Source organism: Notechis scutatus, chromosome 11 (genome assembly GCF_049901735.1).
Source record: "Notechis scutatus isolate UNSWTSFEM ecotype Mainland chromosome 11, rNotScu1.2, whole genome shotgun sequence".
NCBI classification, from domain to species: domain Eukaryota; kingdom Metazoa; phylum Chordata; class Lepidosauria; order Squamata; family Elapidae; genus Notechis; species Notechis scutatus.
This window is the reverse complement of record NC_142019.1, coordinates 11,755,272-11,780,726: the sequence shown is the minus strand read 5'-3', so window position 1 is coordinate 11,780,726 and position 25,455 is coordinate 11,755,272. Positions and strand designations below refer to the sequence as shown.

At 41.5% G+C, this 25,455-nt stretch overlaps 1 protein-coding gene across 11 annotated transcripts in view; it reads left to right on the top strand.

Moving 5' to 3' along the window:
- AKAP13 (A-kinase anchoring protein 13) overlaps positions 1–25,455 on the top strand; it is a 299,586-nt gene that overhangs the window by 189,554 nt on the left and 84,577 nt on the right. The window lies entirely within an intron of this gene.

Sequence of the window (25,455 nt, the reverse complement as noted above, 5' to 3'; positions counted from 1 at the left end):
CATGGACAGCTGCCTTGGGTGGGAGGAGAAAGGCTCGAAAGCCCTGGACATTATCAAAACAGATGACCACATTATGTAATCTGGAAGGAAAATATATATATATATATATATTTTCCTTTTGGATAAGGTTGCTGCATATAAAGACAAGGGCAAGACAGAAAAAAAAGCACTGGCTTAAAAAGGAGATTTCCCAAGCAATGTTGGGTAAAATTTTATCTATCTATCTATCTATCTATCTATCTATCTATCTATCTATCTATCTAACTATCTATCTATCTATCTATCCATCCATCCATCCATCCATCCATCCATCCATCCATCCATCCATCTATACATCTATACATCTATCTATTTATACATCTATCTCTCTATCTATCTATCTATCTATCTATCTATCTATCTATCTATCTGTCTGTCTGTCTGTCTATCTGTCTGTCTATCTATCTATCTATCTATCTATCTATCTATCTATCTATCTATCTATCTATCTATCTATCTATCTATCTATCTCTCTCCATCTATATCTATCTGTCTGCCTGTCTGTCTGCCTGTCTATCTATCTATACATCTGTATCTATCTATCTATCCATCTATCTATCTATATTATATCTATCTATCCATCTATATCTATCTATCTATACATCTATATCTATCTATCTATCTATCTATCTATCTATCTATCCATCCATCCATGTCTGTCTCTATGATTGCAGTCATTAAATGAATCATGTGGCCATTAAGCAAATCTGGCTCCCCCCATTGACTTTGCCTGGCACGAGCCAGCTGGAAAGGTCACAAATTATGATCACATGTGCAACTATTATACATTCCAGTTGCTAAGCAATAGCAATAGCACTTAGACTTATATAGTGCTTTACAGCCCTCTCTAAGCGGTTTACAGAGTCAGCCTCCTGCCCCCAACATTCTGGGTCCCCATTTTACTGACCTCAGAAGGATAGAGGGTGGAGTCAATAGTGAGCCGGTGAGAATTGAACTGCTGGCAGTCGGCAGAGTTAGCCTGCAGTAAAGCACTCTTAACCACTGCGCCACCGCAGCTCAAGCATCCAAATTTTGATCATGTGATCATGCAATGGTCTTAAGTGTGAAAACTGGTCATAAGTCACTTTTTAAAGTAACTTCAAACAATCCCTAAATGAATGGTTGTAAGTCAAGGACTACCCTTATATATATATATTCCTGTATATAGATCTTGCGGTTCGCCCTTCTTTATGTGTGGTGATACCTCCACCCTCAATTTTTTTGCCCTCTAAAACCCCAGCTAGTTTTCTCTTAACTCTGGCTGGTTTCTTTCTTAATAAGCCACAGTCACAAGCCAGGAATGAAAGCTAACTGGCTATCTGGCTTCCTGGTTACAAGGCACGGTGATGCCAATATCCTGAGTGAGAGTTTTTTTCCCCTGAAACAAATATTTAGGCAACAACTCTTTTAAGTAAAGTTCTGGGGGGAGGTAAATGGAGAAAAAAAAGTTTGCACAGTGAACTTTCGGGATGCTTTTCGTGTTATCCTCCACCTCTGCAGCTCACAAAAAGGAAAATCAAATGTGTTTTTTTTTTTCTTCTCAAAAGGACCAGTTGTAAAATTCACTGTACAAGAAGGAAGCTGAAAGACCCAGAAGTCCCCCCCCGCAAGAGCTTGCTTGGTTGGCACATCGTTTGGCACGGGCAGGTCACATAGGAAAATGCAGGCAAGCCCCCCAATGGGGAAGAGGAGCTGTCCTTTTGATCTGGGAAGATGTGCCATTGCCCCAGTGACAGTTCTCACCCGGAAGACAGGAAACAGGCAGGCTAAGGGGAGCTCCAAGGCCTGGCACTGGCCTGTTTAACATCAGGGCTTTTCCTCCACAGGTGTCCCCATCCCTGGGAGCCAGGCTCCTGATCTGGGCTGCCTCTCCGCTATTATTTCATGTTTAGTTTGCCCTTCTTTCCAAGGCATTGGTGCCAGGAAGGGAAACTATATATCCATTAAGTTTTCCCTCCACTTCTCTCCCGCCCTCCCCTTCTTTCCCCTCCACCTCCCTCCCCTTCTTTGCCCTCCCCTTCCACTTCCCTTCCCTTCTTTGCCCTTCTCTCCACTTTCCTTCTTTGCCTCCCCTCCCTCCACTTCCCTTTCTTTCCTCCTCTCCCTCCACTTCACTTCCTTGCCCTCCCCTCCACTTCCCTTCCCTCTTTGTCCTCCCCTTCCCTCCCCTCCCTTCCCTTCTTTGCCCTCCCTTCCCCTCCCCTCTCTTTTCCTTGCCTTCCTTCTTTGCCCTTCTCTCCACTTTCCTTCTTTGCCTCCCCTCCCCTCCACTTCATTTCCTTGCCCTCCCTCCCTTCCCTTCCCTCTTTGCCCTCCCCTTCCCCTCCCTCTCTTTTCCTTGCCTTCCCTTCCTTGCCCTCCCCTCCACCTCCCCTCCCCTTCCTTGCCCTCCTTCACAGTGATCATGTAGAACAAGCTAAGCTGAGATGGGATTGCTGGAATAAATAGCCCGGTGCTCTCAGATATGTTGGGTTTCAGCTTCACATGAGCAGAATATAGATATCCCTCAACTTAAAGTTCATTTAGTGACCAAAGTTACAATGGCACTGAAAAAAGTGACTTAGGGTTGTTTTTCACCATTACGACCGTTGCAGGATCCCCATCGTCACGTGATCAGAATTCAAATGCTTGGCAACTGGCATGTATTTATGATGGTTGCAGCCTCAACTTACAGTTCATTTAGTGACCAAAGTTACAATGGCACTGAAAAAAGTGACTTAGGGTTGTTTTTCACCATTACGACCGTTGCAGGATCCCCATCGTCACGTGATCAGAATTCAAATGCTTGGCAACTGGCATGTATTTATGATGGTTGCAGCATCTCTGGGTCACGTGATCCCTTTATTTTATTTATTTATTTATTTATTTATTTGATTTGCCAATTGTTTACAAGATAATAAGTATAAGTGTATACATAGTTGTGAATACATGAAATGGGTACATATAAGAAAAATAAAAGAATAAGAGAAACAATAGGACAGGGACGGTAGGCACGTTGGTGCGCTTATGCACGCCCCCTACAGGCCTCTTAGGAAAGGGGTGAGGTCAATAGTAGACAGTCTAAGGTTAAAGTTTTTGGGGTTTGGGGAAGAAACTACAGAGTCGGGTAGAGTATTCCAGATATTGACCACTCTATTGCTGAAGTCGTATTTCCTGCAATCAAGTTTGGTGCGGTTAACTTTGAGTTTGTATCTATTGTGTGCTCTTGTGTTGTTATGGTTGAAGCTGAAGTATTCATTGACAGGTAGGACATTGCAATGTATGATTTTATATACCATGCTTAAGTCAGACCGAAGACGCGTAATTCAAGGTTTTCTAGTTCTAGAATTTCAAGTCTGGTGGCATAAGGTATTCTCCAACGAGTAGAGGAGTGGAGAACTCTTCTTGTGAAATATTTCTGGACTTTCTCAATTGTGCTAATATCAGATACGTAATGTGGGTTCCAGACTGATGAACTGTATTCGAGTATTGGTCTAGCAAATGTTTTGTATGCTCTGGTTAGTAGTGTGATATTACCAGAGAAAAAGCTACGTAGGATTAGGTTAACAACTCTTAATGCCTTTTTGGCTATGTAGTTGCAGTGGGCTCTAGCACTTAGATCATTAGAGGTGAGTATTCCAAGGTCCTTTACAGAGCTTGGGTCATCAACAAGATCTTGACTATTCAGCTTGTATTTTATTTTCTGATTTTTTTGCCAATATGTAAGACAGAGCATTTATTTGTTGAGATTTGAAGTTGCCATTTGTTTGACCATTCTGATACATAGTCAAGATCTTTTTGTAGGGTAGCAGTATTGTCTGTGGTATTGAACAGCTTTACATCATCAGCGAAGAGAACGCAATTGCTCTTAATATGATCACAGAGGTCATTTATGTAGAGTATGAAGAGAGTTGGTCCTAGAACACTGCCTTGGGGGACACCACTATTGACAGGTACTGGATTTGATAGGCCGCTCCCAATTTTGACCATTTGTTGTCTGTTTGACAGGAATGCTTCTATCCAGTTATTCAGTTGTCCAGAGATACCATAGGATTTTATTTTTAGGAGTAGTTTGTCGTGTACCACTGAATCAAAGGCTTTACAGAAGTCTATGTAGATTGCGTCTATTGCTTTCCCTGGTCGAGTTGTGTCGTCCATATGTTTTTGCAGTGTAAGAGTTGCAGATTACAGGATAGTTTTTTCTGAAACCAAATTGTTTATTGGAGAGTAGGTTATTTGTCTCTAAGTGGAGGATGATGGATTGGTTAATAATTGATTCCATGACTTTACAGGTGACGCAGCATAAGGAGATTGGCCTGTAATTTTCAACTAGGCTGGGGTCTCCCTTTTTGAAGATGGGGATGACCATGGCTTGAGACCATACTTTTGGCAAGGAGCTGGTCCTGAAAGATTTTTCAAAGATTATGCTTAGAGGTTTGGCTATGGCAGTGGATAGCTTTCTTAAGAAGTAGGCACATATTCCATCCGGTCCAATAGATAGGGATGGTTTTAGATTGCGTAGTGCTTTTTCAACATTGTCTTCTATGAAATCGATATGTATTAGATCATTGTTGTTATCTGTGGTACGGCTAGGAAATACTGGGCATGATCCATTGCTGTTTACAAATACTGAGCCGAAGAATGCCTTTCACAACCTTCTGACAAAAAGAATCCATGGGGAAGCCGGATTCACTTAACAATGGTGTTATTAACTTAACGTCTGCAGAGATTCACTTAACACTGTGACAAGAAAGGTGATAAAATGGGGGCAAAACTCGCTTAACAACCATCTCACTTAGCAACAGAAAGGCCGAGCTCAATTCTGCTCGTAAGTCGAGGACTACCTGCCCCATTTGAGGGGGAGATGGGAGTCCCAACACAGTTGGGGTATTTTTTGCTCTTTAACTTCCAACCCGCTCTTCGAGCTTCTCCCTGGATAATTTCAAATTTGAAGCTGGCTCATCTCTTTCTCCTTTGTAATCCTCTGAGCATCTGCCCAGTTGCAAAGGTAGTCACCAATCCTTGCTGGGATGTGAATTTTGTGTGTGTGTGTGTGTGTGTGTGTGTGTGTGTTTAGTGGTACCAGATAATGTCAGTAAGGAAGGGTAGGAATAGAGGTTTCTCCTCCTCTGGTTTTAATCTGATGCCTGGCACCCTGGAGTCTCTCTGGTTTTTCAGAGTGATGATTATCTGACATGCAGGGTTGATGAATGTAGACAGCTGGGACTTGTTACTGTCATCCAGGAAGGTTTAGTCACTTCTTTCCTCTTTCAAGGCAGCCCTCTCCTTCCCTCCCTCTCCTCTGTTCTTGCCTCCTGCAGCTGGAGCGCCTGTCCTTCAACGCTGAGAATTTCCTAGTCACCATGACTGTTGCTGAGAATTGGGCGGCTGACCTATAGATCAGGAAAAGGACCGTCTTATAACTGTCTGTGATACTCTGTTCTTTTTTTTTTCTTCGTTAAGAAAACATTATTATGATTATTTTAAAGAAGAAAGACAAAAGCTAAGAGAAATTAATAATTAAGATGAGGAAAAGGGAAGCAGTAAAGAAAGAGAGAGAACGAAGCCAAGAGTGCAGAGAAAAAAGAAATACAAAGAAATTGCTCCTGATTCTCTTTTACATCAGTTATATAAGTATGAATTTAAATTGGCCTCTGCAACAAAACTTTAATTTTTCTCAAACATTTTTTCTAATCCTGAGTGGTACGGTGGCCTAGAGGTGGAACTCTCGCCTCACAATCAGGAGGCTGTGGGTTCGTTCCCAGGTAGAGGCAGATATTACTCTCTGCTGGAAAAAACCTCCGCATTGGTGACAGGAAGGGCATCTGGCCAGTAAACACTCAGCTTCATTCAGTTGGCCAGACTCCACCCCGCAAGGGATTATGGGGTCATTAAAAGGAGATGGTGATTATTTTTTCTAATCTTCAAACTCATATATCATATTTTCCCACTCCACAAAAAAGTCCAAAAGGAGCTTCCAGTGGGCATTAGTTAATTGGTGTCTTTTAACAGATTTAACAGATAATCAGAGTTGGAAGGGACCTTGTAGGTCATCTAGTCCAACCCCCCGCCCTAGCGGGAGACTCTACACCATTTCTGACAAATGGCGGTCCAATTTCTTCTTGAAAGTCTCAAGTGATGATGCTCCCACAACTTCCGAGGGCAACTTCTGTTCCATTGGTTGATTGTTCTCACTCTCAGAAAGTTTCTCCGTATTTCCAGGTTAAATCTCTCCTTGTTCAGTTTCCATCCATTATTTCTTGTCTGGCCTACAGGCACTTTAGAAAATAGCTTGACCCCTTCCTCTCTGTGGCAGCCCCTCAAATATTGGAAGACCACTATCATGTCTCCCCTGGTCCTTCTCTTTACTAGACTAGCCAAGCCCAGTTCCTGCAACCGTCCGTTGTATGTTTTAGACTCCAGTCCCCTAATCATCCTGGCTGCTCTTCTCTGTACTTTTTCAAGAGTCTCAACATCTTTTTTATAATGTGGTGAACAAAACTGAATGCAGTACTCTAGGCGTGGTCTTACTAAGGCTTTATAGAGTGGTATTAGTACTTGATCTTGACTGTATCCCTCTATTGATCTTGATTGTATCCCTCTATTAATACAACTTAGGATTTTTTGGCTGCTTCTGCACACTCCTGGCTCATATTTAGCTGGTTGTCCACTAAGACTCCAAGATCCCTCTCACAGTTACTGCTATTGAGCCTGGTTTCACCCAGTCTATATGTGTACTTTTGGTTTTTCTTGCCTAAGTGTAAGACTTTACTTTTCTCTACATTGAATTTCATTTTGTTAGATATGGCCCAGTGTTCTAGTCTGTCAAGATCCGTCTGGATCTTGAGCCTATCTTCTTGGGTGTTAGCTATTCCTGCCAGCTTAGTATCATTTGCAAATTTGGTAAGTTCCCCTTCTATTCCCTCATCTAAGTCGTTAATGAAGATATTGAAGAGTACTGGGCCTAAGACGGAACCTTGTGGCATCCCACTGCTTATTTCCCTCCATGTAGACTTAGACCCATTAAGGACTACTCGTTGAGTATGGTTTGCCAGCCAGTTGCGAGTCCATCTAGTGGTGCTGCTATCTATTCCACTTTTTTCTAGCTTACTAAGAAGTAGGTTGTGGTCTACTTTGTCAAATGCCTTGCTGAAATCTAAATATATTATGTCCACAGTATTTTGCTGGTCTACTAATTTAGTCACTGTGTTGAAGAATGAAATAAGATTGGTTTAGCATGATCTGTTCTTAACAAACCCGTGCTGACAGTTATTACTTTACTTGTTTCTAGATGTTGGCAGATCTGTTTTTTTATTATCTTTTCCAGTATCTTCCTGGGTATTGATGTTAGGCTGATTGGTCTATAGTTTCCTGGGTCTGTTTTTTTTTTCCGTTTTTTGAAAATCGGAACCACATCAGCTCTTTTCCAGTCCTCTGGTAGTTCCCCGGTGCTCCAGGATTTTTGAAAGATATGGTGCAGTGGTTCTGAGATGACCTCTGCCAGCTCCTTTAAAACTCTGGGATGCCATCAGGCCCAGTGATTTGTTTTCATCAAGATCAGACAGGTGTTCTCTTACTATTTTTTTGCTTATTTTAACTTTTATTTCTGGTCTGTCTTTTACAGTTATGTTTTTGGTGGGTTGAGCTATAGTTTCTTTTTGCGTGAAGACAGATGCAAAGAATGAGTTAAGCAGTTCTGCTTTCTCTCTGTTGCCTGTTACTTCCTTGCCATCTTCTCTCTTTAGTGGACTGACTGTTTCCTTGATTTTTTTCTTGTTATTTATATGTTGGAAGAAACTTTTTTTTATTATCTTTGACTTTTGTTGCAAGTCTTTGTTCATAATAAAAGCTGTCAGTTTGGGGCTATGTCAGCAAGCACCATTGCCTCCATCATCCATTCTTCTATTCTGGGTAATAATGTCCCACCCACATGCTTATGTGCATGTCTTGCTGCTATTATCACATATAAAAACAAACTTCCCTGAGTATTTTTTCCAACTTTTTATTAACTCCAAAGAAAACACCTCTGGCTTCAGCTGCCTTTAAAATCTTCAGAATTAATGTATGCATTTAAATCCACATTTCTTAGCATTTTTTCATGTCCATCAATCATTCTGATGCTCTTTTCTTATATGTGTGCTTTCCCCCCCCTTTTATGCGCTTACTTTCCAGAAGAAGAGGGACAGGCCACCCCAAGTACTAATACATTAAGCAGTGGTGGGATTCAAAAAAATTTACTACTGGTTCTGTGGGCGTGGCTTGGTAGGCATGGCATGGCTTGGTGGGCGTGGCAGGGGAAGGATACTACAAAATCCCCATTCCCTCCCCACCCCACTAACCTGCTTTCCAGCTCCGTTCTCCCATGCAGGGCAACAAAAGAAGACCCAGCCGATCAGCTGGGACTCCGGAGGCAGAGAATAGATGGGGCGGGGCCAGTCAGAAGTGGTGTTTGCCGGTTCTCCAAACTACTCAAAATTTCCGTTACCGGTTCTCCAGAACTGGTCAGAACCTGCTGAATACCACCTCTGACATTAAGAAACAGCTGATATGGTAGCATCAGTGCCACCAGATTGCTAACATGACAAACTTGATAGTATCGGTAGTCCTTGACTTATGGCCATAATTGAGCTCAGCATTTCTTTTTTTCTGCTGCAAAGTGAGACAGCTGTTGAGTGAATTTTGCCCCATTTTATGACTTTTCTTGCCACAACGAATTCCTGCAGTGGTTAAGTTGCTAACACGGTTGTTAAGTGAATCTGGCTTCTCTATTGACTTTGCTTGTCAGAAGGTTACTGATAACGTGACCAAGGAAGATGCTATAACCGTCATAAGTATGAACCAGTTGCCAGTTGTTTGAATTTTGATCTCCTGACTATGGGGATGCTGCAAAGGTCATAAGTGTGGAGGAAAAAAACAGTCATAAGACACTTTTTTTCAACTTCAAACGGTCACTAATTGAACTGTTGTAAGTTGAGAACTATCTGTTCAGTGTTGTTATTATTATTTTTTTTACAGTTTTAACACCCTCCGTGATTATTGATTCCCAAACCAATAAAGTCTGTTTTGCCAGTGTGAAAATTTAGCTCAGGCTTAAGCCAGCTGACATCCCCACAAGCAACAGGTATCACCTCCACTCCACGAAAAGTGCTAGAGAAAGATAATTAGAAGCAGTATTCAGCACGTTCTGACCAGTTCTGGACAACCGGTATGGAAATTTCGAGTAGTTCGGAGAACCGGCAAATACCGCCTCTGACTGGCCCCACCCCCTCCTATTCTCTGCCTCCCGAGTCCCAGCTGATTGGCTGGGTCTTTTTTGGTTGCCCTGCACAGGAGAACAGAGCTGGAAAGCAGGTCAGTGGGGTGCGGAGGGAATGGGGATTTTGCAGTATCCTTCCCCTGCTACGACCGCCAAGCCACACCCGCCAAGCCACACCCACAAAACCATGTCCACAGAACCAGTAGTAACATTTTTTGAATCCCACCACTGATTAGAAGTGACTACTTTCGGTCACACTTTGAAAGCAAAAAAATACTGGTTGGAATTCTTGACTCGGCACCATAACGCTTAACGCATTTTATGAATCTCGGAGAATTCAAACCAAACACAGAGAGCTGTTTACTTGGATGGATGGTTGGTTGGTTCAGTTGTACCTGCTGTTATTGAGATGTATTTGGGTTAGGGGGTGCACTAAGGGAGGCTCAGCCAATCTCCTTGTACACATGTGCACTGACAATAAAGGCTTGAAATGAAGGTTTGAAAATAGGGCTCCTCTCCTTGAAATGTACACATAGTCAGGTGACAGATCAGTAGTAACTTCCTTGTTTTGGAATATCCTTCCTCTGGGTGTCTGTTTGTTCAATCCCTGCTTGTTTGCTTCTTTTAAGAACTGCTGGATTCATCTTATTCCAGTGTGCCTGTGGCATTGATTCAAAATATCAAAATACCAGAATTGGAAGGGACCTTGGAGGTCTTCCAGTCCAACCCTCTTCTCAACCAGGAGACCCTATATCATTCCAGACAAGTGGCTGTCCATTTCTGGAGGCAAGCCATTCCACTGGTTCATTATTCTCATGGTCAATCTCATAGCTAGGTATCCTTGCTCTACATGTTACTAGCTCAATACCCGTGCTTCACTATGAAACTATGTGGTCGGGCTTAGTTTTTGGGGAGGAAAATAAGGAGAAAAAATTGTGTCTCTGCCTACCAGCATCCATCGGTATTCATCTGGCTAGCATCCTGTGTGTGTGAGAGAGTTGAGGGCTGTTTGGAAGAGTTGAGGGCTGTGTGAGCAAGAAGGAGACAACAAGGAGCCTGGGCATGGCTTAGCTCAACTGTTCTGTACTAAAGTTGGTTGCTGCTATGATACTGAAACTCCTCTGCTTGTGTTTTTTATTTGGAACAGATTTCTTTTCAGGTGGGGAGGGGGAGTAGAACTTAGCATCAGAGCGTGTTAATAATAATAATAATAATAATAACAACAACAACAACAACAATAATAATAATAATAATAATAATAATAACAACAACAACAACAATAATAATAATAATATTAATAATAATAATAATAATAATAATAATAATAATAATAATAATAATAATAATAATAATAATAATAATAATAATAATAATAATAATAATAATATAGGAAATACTCTAAATGCTCTGATGATCATTTTGAAAAACCCTTTCTTAGTGAGCACCTAGAAGCCAAGAGGAACATAAGTGCCAAATTTCAAGTTTGTAGGCTTTACAGTTCTGGAGATTTTGTGATGATGCATGAGTGATATTTCGCTAGGTAGATAGATAGATAGATAGATAGATAGATAGATAGATAGATAGATAGATAGATAGATAGATTTGGAGCTATATGGTTTTGCTGCTGCTGTTTCTCCTTTGTTGTATTCTGCCCAGCACTTCAGATGATTGGGCGATTTGCAAATATTGTAAGTAAACAAACAAACCCAATTCACACATTGAATTTAGGTTACTGTGTGAATTCTCCTAAAGAATTAATTCCTTAAGTAGGCTCAACATGTCCAAAGATAACCATGGTTTTAACAGGGGGACCTTTGCAGGACTTCTATGTGAGAAGACCCTCTTCTGTTTATTTTTTAAGCAAACAAAGAGTGACACTGGTAATGGAGCAGACTCTGTTTTCAGCTAGAAAGCATTTGTTTTAAAAAGAAAGTCTAGGTAGGGAATTGCAGACGGTGCTGCCATCTGCTGTTGCTTCCCTTAATATTACTAGAAATACACATGAATAGCAGAAATTCATGTTTATTGGAAAATAAGACATCCCTCTTGATCAGTAGATCTCTCATTATGCCAAAAAGGAAATATTATGTATTCATAGATCCTTGATGGTAGGATAGTAAAAATGAGTTAAGTCAAACACCAAACTTACTTTTAAATAATTTTTACCATAATTAGTATTTTGCTAATGCAATTAGAATAGTGCAAAAATTAGGAAGCAACAACTTTCTGTTTGGCAGCTAAGTCAATCAACTTTAGCAGTCTTCTTGAAGTATAACCTTATTTAAAAGTAGCAAATCCCTAAAGAAAGTTTATTCATAAGAGCTTCACATTTTGAGAGCTGAGAAATCCTATTGTGTACACACACATGCATTTACATATACTGGAGGTTTTTAAGAAGAGACTAGACAGTCACTTATCTGAAAGGATATAGGGTCTCCTGTTTGAGCAGGGGGCTGGACTAGAAGACCTCCAAGGTCCCTTCCAGTTTCTATTCTATTCTGTGCTGTGCTGTGCTGTGCTGTGCTATTCTATGCTATTTTCCAAAGCACCTGAAGGCTGGAAAAGAAACAATGGATGGAAACTCATCAAGCAGAGAAGCAACTTGGAATTAAGGAGAAACTTCCTAGCAGTGGGGACTATTAACCAGTGGAACAGCTGGACTCCAGAAGTTATGGGTGCTTCATCGCTGGAGGTTTTTAAGAAAAGACAAGACAGTCACTGTCTGAAATTCTCCTGCTTGAGCAGGGGGCTAGACTAGAAGACCTCCAAAGTCCCTTCTGGATTCTGTTCTGTTCTGTTCTGTTCTATTTTCTATTCTATTTTCTATTCCATTCCTTTCCATCTTGTCTTGGAACAATTTTCCTCAACCTGATATCCTGCCTGACAGTTCCCCAAATGCTCATCCAGCATGTTCATCTTTCATATCAGGATTGTCATGACATATCTAGATGACACAACAAATTGTAAAAGGAGAAACTTCCTAGCATAGTAAGCAATACTTTTGTGCCTTCTGATTTATTTGTTTGTTTACTACTTTTTCATGGGTTGCTCTGGATTCTCCTCTGATTCTCCTTCCCAATATTTTTATTGTAAGCTTGTTGATTTCACCACAATCAGTTTTCTGCTGGTTATCTTGAAAAGTTTTCTTACAATGACTTTGAGACCCCGCTGTCTCTTTTGGTTGAGTTGGAGGTCAAATTCAACGATGGGCACGTCTTAGGCTACACTTGTACAAGATACTGTGTCTGGGATCTTCTGTCTATCAGGAAAGATCAGGTAGAGCTCAATAGTTCCAGCTTGAAATCATGAACAATTTCTACTAGTCCATGTTGGGAGATTTTGGAAAGAGCTACTCTTCCTTTGCTCTCAAATGAGGCTGTCTCCTTTTCCTGTCTTCGAAGCCAGTTTATCAAAATGGTGTTGCTGGATTTTTTGGTTGTGTTCCAAGCTCTCCAACATGTCATTCTTTGGAGGTGTTTAACCACGCAAAAGATTTTGAGGATATGTTTTACAAGTAGTGTGTGATAGGGCCTGTCCATTGGAGTTCTTGATGGTCAAGAAAAGTAGGAAGGACATTAAAAAGAAATCTAATTGAACTGAGTTGAGTCCTGCTGGTTTGGTCTTTATTTCTATCAGTTTTCTAAAGTGCAGCAATTTTTAAAATTCTGCTACTGCTTTAATATTTGGACTTTAGTTTTGCCATCCAGTCGCCTCTTGCAAGCAAGCAGAACTAAAAAGGGCCAATTAGTTTTGTCATTATTGATGTGCTTTGTAGGGTAGAAGAATTTCTTTGCTTTAATCGCAGCCTCATTCCAATTATGGATGGAGTCCAGGGGAGCTTTGGCCCTTCCCAAACCTCCTTTTTCTCTCTTTTGAAAAGGCAAACAAGTTGCTGTCTTGATCGCCTTTCGTCCGTTTTCATTAGCAATGAAGCAAAGTTTTGACTGCAAAAAAAAAAATGCTGCTTGGTGCTTTTGCAGACTTTTATTTCTAATTGCTCCACTTCCATTTCAGCCTGTTTAGGTTGAGAAGAATCATGTTGCTATGATTTGATTTATTGCTACCATTATTCAGTTTTCCTTCTTCAAAATTTGAACACACAATCCAACAGGAATTATTTAGGAAAAAGAACCCCTTGAAATAAAAAAGTTATGAATGCAGAGAGAAGAAGAGAAAGGAATTAAACATTTTATGAATTGTCCAACGTTCCAAAAACTTCCAATAAGTTAGATCTTCTTATCTATCTTTAGTACTTTCTCCAACAAATTTCTTTACCAAGAAATTTCTGCATTGCATTTTATCTCTTCATTTAAAGTTGTTGAGTGCTGAGGAAAGCACAGCCTTTGAGAAACAAAACAAACCCTCATAGTCATGTTGGTTCTGGGGGTAGGAGGAAAGTACAGTTAGTAGTTTGATTCAAGCCAACCAAAATGGTAACTTGGTTACCTCCCTATTGTGTGAATGCAGAATTCCCCAGTCAAGCATGGGCATTACAGAGAATTCTGGGACTTGGCCCACTTATTTGGAAGTTGCTAAGGTTGGGAAGGGTCAAACAAGATGGCTGAATTATCAAGAAGAACAACTAAGATGATTAAAGGCTTGGAGACTAAAACATATGAAGATCAGTTGCAAGATTTAGGTATGGCTAGTCAAGAGAAAAGAAGGACTAGGGGTGACATGATAGCAATATTCCACTATTTGCGGGGCTGTCCGAAAGAAGAGGGAGTCAACTTATTTTCCAAAGCACAGAGGGCAGGACAAGAAACATTGGATGGAAACTAATCAAGGAGAGAAGCAATCTGGAATTAAGGAGAAACTTCCCAACAGTGAGGACAATTAAGTAGTGGAAAAGCTTGCCTTCAGAAGTTGTGGGTGCTCCATCACTGGAGGATTTTAAGAAGAGACTGGACAGCCACTTGTCTAAAATGATATAGGGTCTCCTGTTTGAGCAGAGGGCTGGAATAGAAGACTTCCAGGGTCCCTTCCAGCTCTATTCTGAATGAAAGATCTCCTGTCTCCTTTGTTCTGTGAATGAATGGTATCTGCCACTAGATGGTATCTAGATTGCATCGGTAGCAGTCTTGTTCTTAACAGAAAAGTATGCCTCTGAACTCTATTTAATGGACAAGTGGAAACTGCAAAAGGAAGAAAATGTTACCTTATATTGATTTATGGCTCAGTCTACTAGCTATTGCCAGTTTTTACTAGCCTCCTGTTCCCCATCTGTGAGATTGGAGCACCTGCCATCCACAGCCAGCATGACAGTTAAAGAGTGTTAAGTTGGGGATGAGGGAGACATGATGGCTCAGCGATTAAAGAGGCTGAGCTTGTCAGTTGGAAAGCTGACAGCCCAGGTTTGAGACCCAAGCGCTGAGCATATTTGTTTGGCAGTCAATCCAGTCCAGTAGGATGTTGTTCTAAAGAAGAACCTCCATTCCTACAAGTTCTGCGTTGCCTCCTCAGAAGGGCTTCCACGTAGGAGAAAGCCTAAACCCAACAGGTTGACTGGCAGATGAAATGTTACAAACATGTGGGATTGGTTTACAAAATGAATCTCTGTTTCATTCGAACTTAATTTATTGCTTTCCATAGAGATGACCAGGATTAGCAAATTAGCTTCCCTAGAAGACTGCTTCCTTTCTATCATCTATTGATGTTGGTGCAGGCAGTTTGGATGGTTGGAGTCCTTGGTGGCCTCTGAGCTTGGTGGTTTCCAGCAGGTAGTCCCAAAGGTGCTTTTTCAAGAGGCAACTGGACTTTCTAGTTTTTCTTTGAAGATGTTTCGCTTCTCATTCAGCGGGTAAAAAGATACTGCACCGTAGATGAACTCTTGGGTTGAGTAAATAAAACAGACTAGATTAAAATGAGAATAGCTACAGTTAGTCCTCGACTTACAATCGTTCATTTGGTGACTGTTCAAAGTTACAATAGCAGTGAAAAAAAGTGACTTATGACAGTTTTTCACATTTACAGCCACTGCAGCATCCCCATTAGTCACATGATCAAAAGTTGGATGCTTGGCAACTTGCTTATATTTATGACGGTTGCAATGTCCTGGGTATATAGGATCAACTTTTGTTGCTGCCTTTTGACAAGCAAAGCCAATGGGTAATTAGTTCACCTAACTACCATGTGACTAACTTAACAACTGCAGGGATGCACTTAACAACGGTGGCAAGCAAGGTTGTAAAATAGGACAAAACTCACTTAACAACTGTCACGCTTAGCGACAGAAATTATGGGCTCAGTTGTGGCCGTAAGTTAAGGACCAACTGTAGTTTGCAGCTTGGGGTGCCCACGTGAAAACCACAAATGAGCTTTCTCTGAAGTGATGCTTTAACACAGGGGTCCCCAAACTTGGCAACTTTAAGACTAAGCATAGCTGGCTGGAGAATTCTGGGAGTTGAAGTCCACAAGTCTTAAGGTTACCAAGTTTGGAGACCTCTGCTTTAACATCAATACAAGATCCATGCATTTGCTTGCCCCAGCACCTGATGCAGATCCCCTGTTGACCGACCGTGAGAGTTTCCTTCTTTCAAATTTGCTATGAGTTGCAAATGTGTTGGGGCTGGACCAGAGAAAGGCATGCTGTCCTTTCTATTCTCTCCAACTGGGTTATGCAAAATGTAATGGTCTTGATCAAGGGTCTTGGCAAGTTTAAGACTTGTGAACTCCCAGAATCCCTGAGCTAACATGACTGGAGGAGGAATTCTGGGAGTTGAAGTCCACAAGTCTTAAAAGCAGTCAAGTTTGAAGACTCCTGGTCTTGATTGTATCTTTCTGTGTTGTGTTTGCTCAGGCAGTGGTGGTCCAGTCAATAAACAATGAGTTGATCATGGGACCTTGTTTACTAAAAGAGGATTCTAACTTTGGGTAGGCGGGGATAATAGCTCTGAGCATATCTCCTGATTTCAAATTTGATTATGGTTGAAAAGCTCAGCCAGTTCCAAGCTGCTCTGCCTTTCTTCATGAATCTGTTTGCTGTCTTGAGCTGCACAGTTCTGGCTATGAAAGTGCCACAGTATTTCTCCAGATTGCATCATTTTTCAAGCTTTCATAACAATGTGGCTAGCCTAATATGAAACAGATATCAAAGGGGTTCTCTGTTTTCTGCGCCGACTTATGATTTCCTTGTCGTTAAAAAAGGTCAGCGAGTGGAAGGAGAAGGCAAGGAGGGGAGAGAAAGCATGGAACAGCTAAAGCACAGTTTGGCTGGGAACAAAAATCAGGGGAGGGGTGTGCCTTAAAAATCTGCAGCCCCAGACTTTGGTTTGGAAATGAATAGCTGGTTCACATCACCAAAAGCTCTGGAAAGGACACAGCTCTTCCAGATGTTTTTAATAAGGCAGCTTGGAAGCATCTCTCCAGCAGGCGATGTTGATGTCGTGTTTTTTTTGTTTTTGGAGTCTTTCGTATCATCAGGTTTCTCTGGAGGGGAAAAAAAAAGTCCATCTTCCACCAAATGTCCTCCAGCAATTTTGAGCAATGCTATCCCAAAATAATGCTGGGATGAGAATTGTGGTTTTTTTCACTCCTTCACATGTGGTTAAACAAATCATGGCTTAATGCAATGGAGCAGGCCCACGAAAATGGGCACAAAACTAATCGAAGCACAGCTTGTTCAAAACAGATGTAAGATGTTTCTCTTGACCCTGCCTCTGCCTAGCACTGATGGAGTTGCTTAGTTTGGGTAACAAAACATCTGCAAGAAAAAACTTAGCTCAGAGAGCACCAACGACCCCTCATTTCGATCCTCAGCTACTGTCATGCCCCTGGTGGAGACTGACTCTGAGGGAGAGGAGGAACAGCCAACAGGGAGTGGAAGTGTGGCTCCAGAGGTGGTGGAGGAGGCTGGGGAAGGGCAGAAGCCGGCTGAGCAGTCAGAGTAGGACCCAGGCCCATCTCCTATCCATCCTAGGGCACGCAAGGAGGAGAGGATCAGGGTAAAATGTGCTCTACTCGAGAGGAGAGGGCCATGATCCTCTTCATGGGTTGCAGGTGTGAGATCTGCCTAGGAGTTTGGACCTGTGTTGCTAACAAATGCTGGTGACAAATTAGTGTTTTATTCCTGGATGAGGTTTATCTTGGTTGGCATTCTTCCAACGGACTATACCTGGTTATCTTCTTGGAGTTTGTAATTAATTATCCTGGTCTGTCGTGGAACTTTCTTCAGTGCGGTTTGTTTTTGGTTTTTGCTTCGTTATCTGATCTTTGAATTTGAATTGTATTTCTTTTGTTTGGAATGTTATTCTGAAAATAGTTTAATCTTCAACTGTGAACAATTAAACAGTGAAGCCAAGTTGAAGGCATTAAAGGACCTTTATTTACGTTTTGGTTTTTGTTATATTTTTGTTACACTCTGGGTCATCACAGCTACATATATTCTCCTTTGTAGATATTACTTTGACTCTTCACTTGTCCTAGAGTTGAATGGAAGATTGAAGCTCTCAATCTTTGGATGATAAAAGCAAACTTATTTGTGCAAATGTGTTTTTTTAATGATACGCCAACTTTTTCTTTCTCCCAGAAATTTTGTTAATGCCCAGATTGGTAATAGCTTGGTTCGAGAAATTTACACACCCTTTTTTGCTGGTAGCTCTTTCGGTCAGGCCAATCCTGTGAGTTTGAAACAGGAAAAAGAAGTTCCAAGCTACACAAGGTCTGAGTCCTATCTTCCTTGCCCCAGAGTTGAAAAATAATTTGTCTGAAAAAGGCAGCCTACATGTGATGGATTAGAGACTCCATATAAATCTGAGCAAAGCAGAACAATGTCGAATTGTGTGTGTAACCAATTTGCCTATTTCTCACCACAACTGTTTACAGCATGAGAAAATTGTACCCTGCCCAGAACAAGCAGAAGTGGCAGCTGTTAATGGTGAGAATGTTTAGCTGAACCCCTGAAAAATGAAAGCAAATACAGAACTCACAAAAGTGTTCTGATTTAAATGCATATCTCACTGGGTCCCTCAGTTTGAGTATTTAGGCACAGTAGGGAGAACTGAGGTGGAATTTGGAGAGGTTGTTTGGAAACTTGGGTTGCTTGGAATTTGGCATGTCCCGCTGTGGACAAAACCTCAGACCATGCTGATGGAAAAGGTCTTGATGCATAACCAGTACAGCCCGTAGCTTCTGAGAAAACATACTGTATTCCATGTTTGGAAATGCAATGCATTGCAGTCACCTCCTGAGAAGCACACTGTAGTGCAGTCACCTCTAGATCTCCAAGAGTTTGGGTTGCAGTCAACAGGAGGATTTAGTAGGCTTCCTATAGCAATGACACTTAGACTTATACACTGCTTCACAGTTGCTCTACAGCTGTCTCTAAGCGGTTTACAGAGTCAGCCTATTGCCTCCAACAATCTGGGTCCTCATTTTACTGGCTTCGGAAGGATGGAAGGCTGAGTCAACCTTGAGCTGGTCAAGATCGAACTGCTGGCAGTCAGCAGAGTTAGCCTTCAATACTGCATTTTAACCACTGCACCATCAGAGCTTCCTATTGACTACGACAGCTGTGTTTGGTCAATTCAATGGTACTTCATCACAGATTGTTGCTTTATACCATGTAAGCTTACTGAGTCATTAACACTGGCAATGGTTCTTCAGGATTTCAATTAGAGTTTTTCCCTGGCTTTGAGAGATTGAAGATGGCACTGTCAGTTTGTAAAGCCTGTGTTCAGCCACTGAAGGACAGTGTAAAAATTTTTTGTTTATTTCAGAGAATCCAAGTATATCTGCTCCAAGCTTATGCTCTTTGAAGGTGCAGGGATGGTAGTCCCCAAAATTTCTATCCAACATGAGTTGGGGTTATTGGAATTGTTCTATATACCTGGGAGGCTCTAGGTTGAGAATAAGTCCATTCATGTAGGTAGGGCGAATGTGAACACAAGGATGCAGAATTCTGATAAAGACTTTCTGAACTTTGTAAGCAGGGTGGAATCATTGGAGCATTAGAATGTTAATAAATCAATCTGGATGTAAAATTCTTCGTATTCAGGCCTCAAGCAGGACATTGTGTGCCTCATAAGGTCCATCCTTTTCTGGAAACCTCTACCTGTGTTGCAGGGATATATCATCATGAACCAAAGAGCATCAATCACATCTTTGTAAGCACTGAAAGCAGGAAGATGACACTGATTCAGTAACATACTAAAAACAACTTTTAAAACAACTAAAAACTAAAAACAACTTCTCTGAAAGAAATTGTTAGGCTATGATAAGCTTTATTGGTTAATACATTGCACTAAAATGTAGTCTGTTGTACAATCTAGGTCTATACTCATCTATCACCACTCTTGCATCATGACTGAGTCATTTCTGCATAAATGTAAACTCTGTTCTTTTAATATTTTTAAACGTTTCCATTCCTTCAGCAACTCTTCTCTCCCTGCCCATCTATTGGAAAAACTGAGAAACCCCTTGGAGTGACCTTGTCAAGAGGCTGAGCCTGTTCCTTGGAGTCCCAGTAGAAACAGTATGAATAAGCCTTTAGCATCTAAATTGAGTCAAACTCAATTTATCTCATCATAAGGGCTACACTAGGCTTTGAATGGTATAACCTGGCCTAAAATTTAAAAAGAGGATCTAATGATACTTTGAAATGAATTTAGTTAGCACTAAATTGGCACTAGATAAGAGTTAATGGAATTCAACAGACAATGGACTTTGACCATTTGTGGGAATGTAATGACTCCAGGCTGATTCCTCTCTTGACTTCACCCCAGGCTCTGACTGTCCTTCTCCCAGCAATTAGGAAAAGTATCAGATTTATTCTGAGCCTGCAGAAAAGATTGGAAGCAAAAAAAAATGCAGTTAAAACCTTAGAGATATATTGGGTGGCCGAGTAAGTATCCAGTGGCAAAGATTTCTGTGACTAAATTTCCTTTTCCATTTCAATAAATCTGGTTAAAGAAGATTCTGAGAATCTTGCTACTCAGTGATGGAGGACCAATTTAGGCTTGATAGTATAGTTATAAAGAACTGAAGCAATTCTGCAAAATCAATCCCTTACATCTTAAATATCTAAAATTTTAAGTTAGGTTGAAAATGTCTCCCCTATACACTCTGGGGATTGCAAATCATCACAGCTGGCTTCATATATCCCATCTGGTTCTTAGCTCTCTTAGTTCAGCTTTAGTATAATTCTTAATATTTTAATTCTGTTTTTTTAATCTTTTAATAATTTAACTGGTTTTTATTTGTTTTATAATTTATAAGCCACCCAGTGTCACTTTGTAGGGGAGATGGATAGTATAAAAATATAAGGAATATAAGGAATAAATGAGCAATGAATGAATAATGAATGAATGAATACTACTAAACCCAAACCAAACAATTTGCATTATGACTGAATATAATGTGTTGAACCCAGCCAAAGACTAATAAACATGATAGCTCCATATATCCTTTAGAAGGAATTGTCAGATCTACAGATTTTACTGAACCATAATAGTACTGTTTTGGGCTTATATACATGTTCCACCAGCTGGCAACACTTGGATAGTTTTATGTAGTCTTCAAAGCCAAGTAGGGTTGGGCCTTCAAACCAGATCAGCTGACCAACTCCACAGAAAAACTAAAATGGCCTTGAGTTAGGCTGTGATAGCAGACTTTTTTCAAGTCTGCCCTTATGTCTTTCCTTCCATCCCTCTTTTGCCCCAGGGGAAAGGGGGAAGAATTGGGTGGGCTGGTTTCATTCTCTTTGTAATACTCTCCCACGTCCCTTGAGGTGACACATGTTTTTTGGTGTTTCCTAATCTGTTGCTTCCCTAACAACCTCTGAATTCTTTCTCCAAGGTTACCTCTCTGGTTTGCTGTAGCCAGTTCAATACTTAGATGAGTGACCAGTATGACATCTTAAGACTGTAGGCTAGACAGAACTAAAAATAAAAATAAAAATTCCAGAACAAGGCAATGAGAAACCACTTCCACAAACCACCCCAAAATGTGCAGATGCGATTACAGCCATCAAGTTTTGTTCAAAGGAGACTTTTTCTGATGGGAATCCAATGATTGTGCTTGGGAAGACCATGGCAGGGGTCTTCAAACTTGACAGCTTTAAGACTTGTGGACTTCAACTCCCAGAATTCCTCCTCTAATCATGTTAGCTCAGGAATTCTGGGAGTTGAAGTCCACAAGTCTTACACTTGCCAAGTTTGAAGACCCTTGGTGTATGGCTTGGCATTGCATGTTAACCAGGCTCCTTTTGGGTCCAACAAACTATGGTTTGAAGAAGTATGGTATTATGGACAATCTTTGATTAAAGTCTTGTCAATGGAGCCCTCCAAATTACATTTTAGGACTAAGATGTGAAGTCCTAGCAGTGTTCTAGCAAGATCCCACGTAGTAAGCTTTCTGGTAGGTCCAGCTCTTACTGACTGAATTATTCAGCTCCGAATAATAATTATTCAGCTTTGTTTTTAGTGCCTGCCTAGAGCATCTGGTTTTTACAACACTCAGAAACCATAATTAGCAGATCATGCTTTCCCTGCATCTAATATATCTAATGCTGCACATTGCCCTCCAAGTCAACCTCTCCCTCCCTCCCTCTCGCTCTCTCTCTGTGCATGCTAGAATTAGTCCAGAGGAACTTAGATAATTATCTTGTTAAAAGGTTTTAAGGGGCTTGCAGTTCATGTAGAAAACATTAACATGTTTCCTCCACGTCATGGTGCCTTCAAACCTTCACAAGATATTTTTTATCACGATGGAAGGCACTCCTCCCATAGTTTACCGCTATTGAAATCAGATTATGGAACATCCGCCTGTTTGCTTTCCATCTTAATCAAACTCTACCATCTTTTCCACTGTAACAATACCAGAAATGCTCAGGGAATGGATGAGGCCAAAGATCTACCGTGCCCGGCTTTGGTCTTGCCAAAATGGCCGATCAGATGCACACAGGTAGAACGGCAAGTCTTCTGCCAATCACATTTTCCTTGGCATCCTATCTCCATGAAACCTGGCCCCTGGTGCCCAAAAGGTAGGAGGCCACTGCCTTACATGAATCAACTGCACACTCAGTCCTTATTCCAGACTTTCTGCTGGTCTCCAAGTGGAAGTGTCTCTGGCCATGGAGATGTTATGGAGAAGCACAAGGCAAGGGAAACTGTGGGGAAAGGAATATATTTAAAGGAAAGGGATAATGATAAGAGAGCTTCAATGGAATCTAAGTACATTTGCCAGGATTCACTGACCACTTTTGTACACAGGGGAGAAAAATGTGTGACTTGTGTTCCCTGGATCCCCTTATCTGGATAGTTGTGGTATTTATATCCACTTCCCCACTGCAGATTTTGTCCTTTATTCTCACACAGCACCAGTCACTGAAGGATATGTTGTGTGTGTGTGAGAGAGAGAGACATGCTAGTAGTATTCCATTATTTGAGGAGCTGCCACAAAGAAGAGGGGGTCAACCTATTTTCCAAAGCACCTGAGGCAGGACAAGAAACAGTGGGTTAAAACTAATCAAGGAGAGAAACAATCTGGAATTAAGGATAAACTTCCTAACAGGGAGGACAATTAACCAGTGGAATAGCTTGCATTCAGAAGCTGTGGGTGCTCCATCACTGGAGGATTTTAAGAAGGGACTGGACAGCCACTAGTCTGAAATGGTATAGGGTCTCCTGCTTGAGCAGGGGGCTGGACTAGAAGACCTCCGAGGTCCCTTCCAGCTCTTTTCTGAATGAATGAGACTGAAATATTTGTTAGGCTGCTCAGGGAGAAAGAGCAGAGACAAGATAGGTCTTCTCTGTAACTGGCTATTGCCATCTCATCCCCACCTTTGCAGGTAGAGATTTCTGAACCACACCTCTGTCTTTGCATATGAAGACAGAAGAGGTTCGTGCTCAACAGCAGAAGAGAAGGCAGCCTGAGGGTGTCTTGGGTTCTTCCCTGTTTGGTGGACCCTGGTGGTCGGGTGTGTCAAATTTTTAAACTTTCAATTTCCAAACGTTAGGGGGTGCTCAAAAAATTGTGACATGCCTTGAGGATTGTAAAGATATTTGGCTTCCTTTCATACAGTTTAGATGTAAGTAACTACATAAATATCATAATTTTCTAACATTTTCTTTGTGTCACGAGTGTGTCTGGCAGAAATGTGTACCGCTGGTTGCCACTGTAGGTAGTTGAAACAATTGTCCTCCTGGCCCCTGCAGTCAAATCTGGTAGCTCTGTGGGACATTAAAGCAATAGATGGGGATGAGAATAGCAGGCTGATGGGTAAGAAGGAGCCCCAGGGAACTGGGAATGAATCCCTGGCAATGAGCTAAGGACACTTGGTACAATCTTGTAAATTACTGACTTATGGCAGCGTTTGAGGAAATGCATAATTTGCAGCTTAGGTCCAGTCTCAGAATTGCCCACTGGAACTTTTCAGGGAGGAATGGAAACAGATTGAGTCCCCCAAAATTGCTGTCTGTGAGTCACCCCGCTTGTTCTGTCTTTACCTTTGGGGAGAAGAAACAGCGAGTCCTAGATGCTTTTCTGCCTGGTCTACATAGTTGCTGTTCTATAACTTAACAGGATCAAAAGGGACCCTGTTTCCCTATTTTATCACGACATTTCCCAAAGCTCACTTTTCCTGCTTGCTTGCTTGCTTGTTTGCTTTCCTTCCTTCCTTCCTTCCTTCCTTCCTTCCTTCCTTCCTTCCTTCCTTCCTTCCTTCCTCCCTCCCTCCCTCCTCCCTCCTTCCTCTTCTTTCTTTCTTTCTTTCTTTCTTTCTTTCTTTCTTTCTTTCTTTCTTTCTTTCTTTCTTTCTTCTTTCTTTCTTTCTTTCTTTCTTTCTTCCTGTCTCCCTTTCTTCTCTCCTTCCTTCCTTCCTTCCTTCCTTCCTTCCTTCCTTCCTTCCTTCCTTCCTTCCTTCCTTCCTTCCTTCCTTCCTTCCTTCCTTCCCTTTCCTTTTTGCATCTCTAGCAAAAAGAATCCAAGAATCAAGGTTAAAGCAACATGGGGGTGGGGAAGGGGGAACCAGAGGAAGATTTCATCTCTTGAGAGACCAGCCTGGGCTGAAATGGAGGCTGAAAAAAAACTCCAATGATCTCGAAAACAGGAAACCATGTGGCAGTGTGTTCTCCGGCCTTGGTCGATGTGAATAAGCCATTGAGAAACAGAGGCAGCGAGTGCTTTGGCCAAAGCGAAGGTAAAGATGGGAAGGGGAGGAGGAGCCCACTCTTTCAGGAAAAAAAAAAAGACCCTTTGGCTAAGGACAAAAAACGGGGGTGGGAATCTCTTTTTCCCCTCCTTTGCACAAGTCAATCGAGCATTTTGTTTCTTTTTCTCTGCTCGGAGCAGAATTGAGTCTGAACATCCCCCCACCTCCCCGTTCCTGTCTGTGTTTTGAGAAGCTCTGAGCCAGAAGGCTATGTTGGATTTCAGACAGCTCTGGGCCCGAATTCTTGCCCTTAAAATATTCAAAGTTGTCCTTCCCGGGATTAGCGCAAGAGTCAGCCATCCCTTTTGGAGAGTTGCAGTTTTCCTTGTGCGGTTGGTTTCACCCCTGCTTTGGAAGAGAAAATGAATCGGGGCCGTAGGAGGAGGAGGAGGAGGAGACTGCCCTGCCTGCTCTCACCTCTCCCTCTCCCTCTCCAAATAGATGAATCATAGCCCCACACTTGCAATTAAATTTTCTGCTCTCACAGAATTCTGGGGCAGTGAGCAAAACAGTGACGTCCGAGCGTTTTCCCCCAATCTCCTTTCTGCCTGTTGCTGTCATTAGGCTTTTCTTCAAAACTGATTCAAGACCAAACTTTTGAGGCTGGGCAAAAAGACGACCCTCTTCAGGAAGAAGCTTAGAAAGCCAATTTGGGGGCAGCTGTTTATTGTTATTTTTAAAGCAGAATTATTATTTTTGTTTCCTTTTTTTACTGGATGGTCTCATCCTTCAGCAGCTGCATTTTCTTTGGAATTGAGTTGCCACCCTTAAACGGTTGGAATTAGAACTTTTGAGCATAGCTTTTCCTTCTTTTTGGTGGGTCTCTTTGAGACATCCGGCTTTGGCCATTTCTACCCGCCTTCTCTTTTTCTGGTTGCAAAGTTTCTTCTGCTCTTAAAAAAAAAAAGAGAGAGAGAGAGACTTGAAAACGTTCCGTGAGGACAAGTTTCTAGGAAGACTTGCTGTTCTGTTTTGTTTTTTTTAAAAAATAAACATCTTTTTGCACGGCTCACCGTCTCCTTCCGCATCTCCA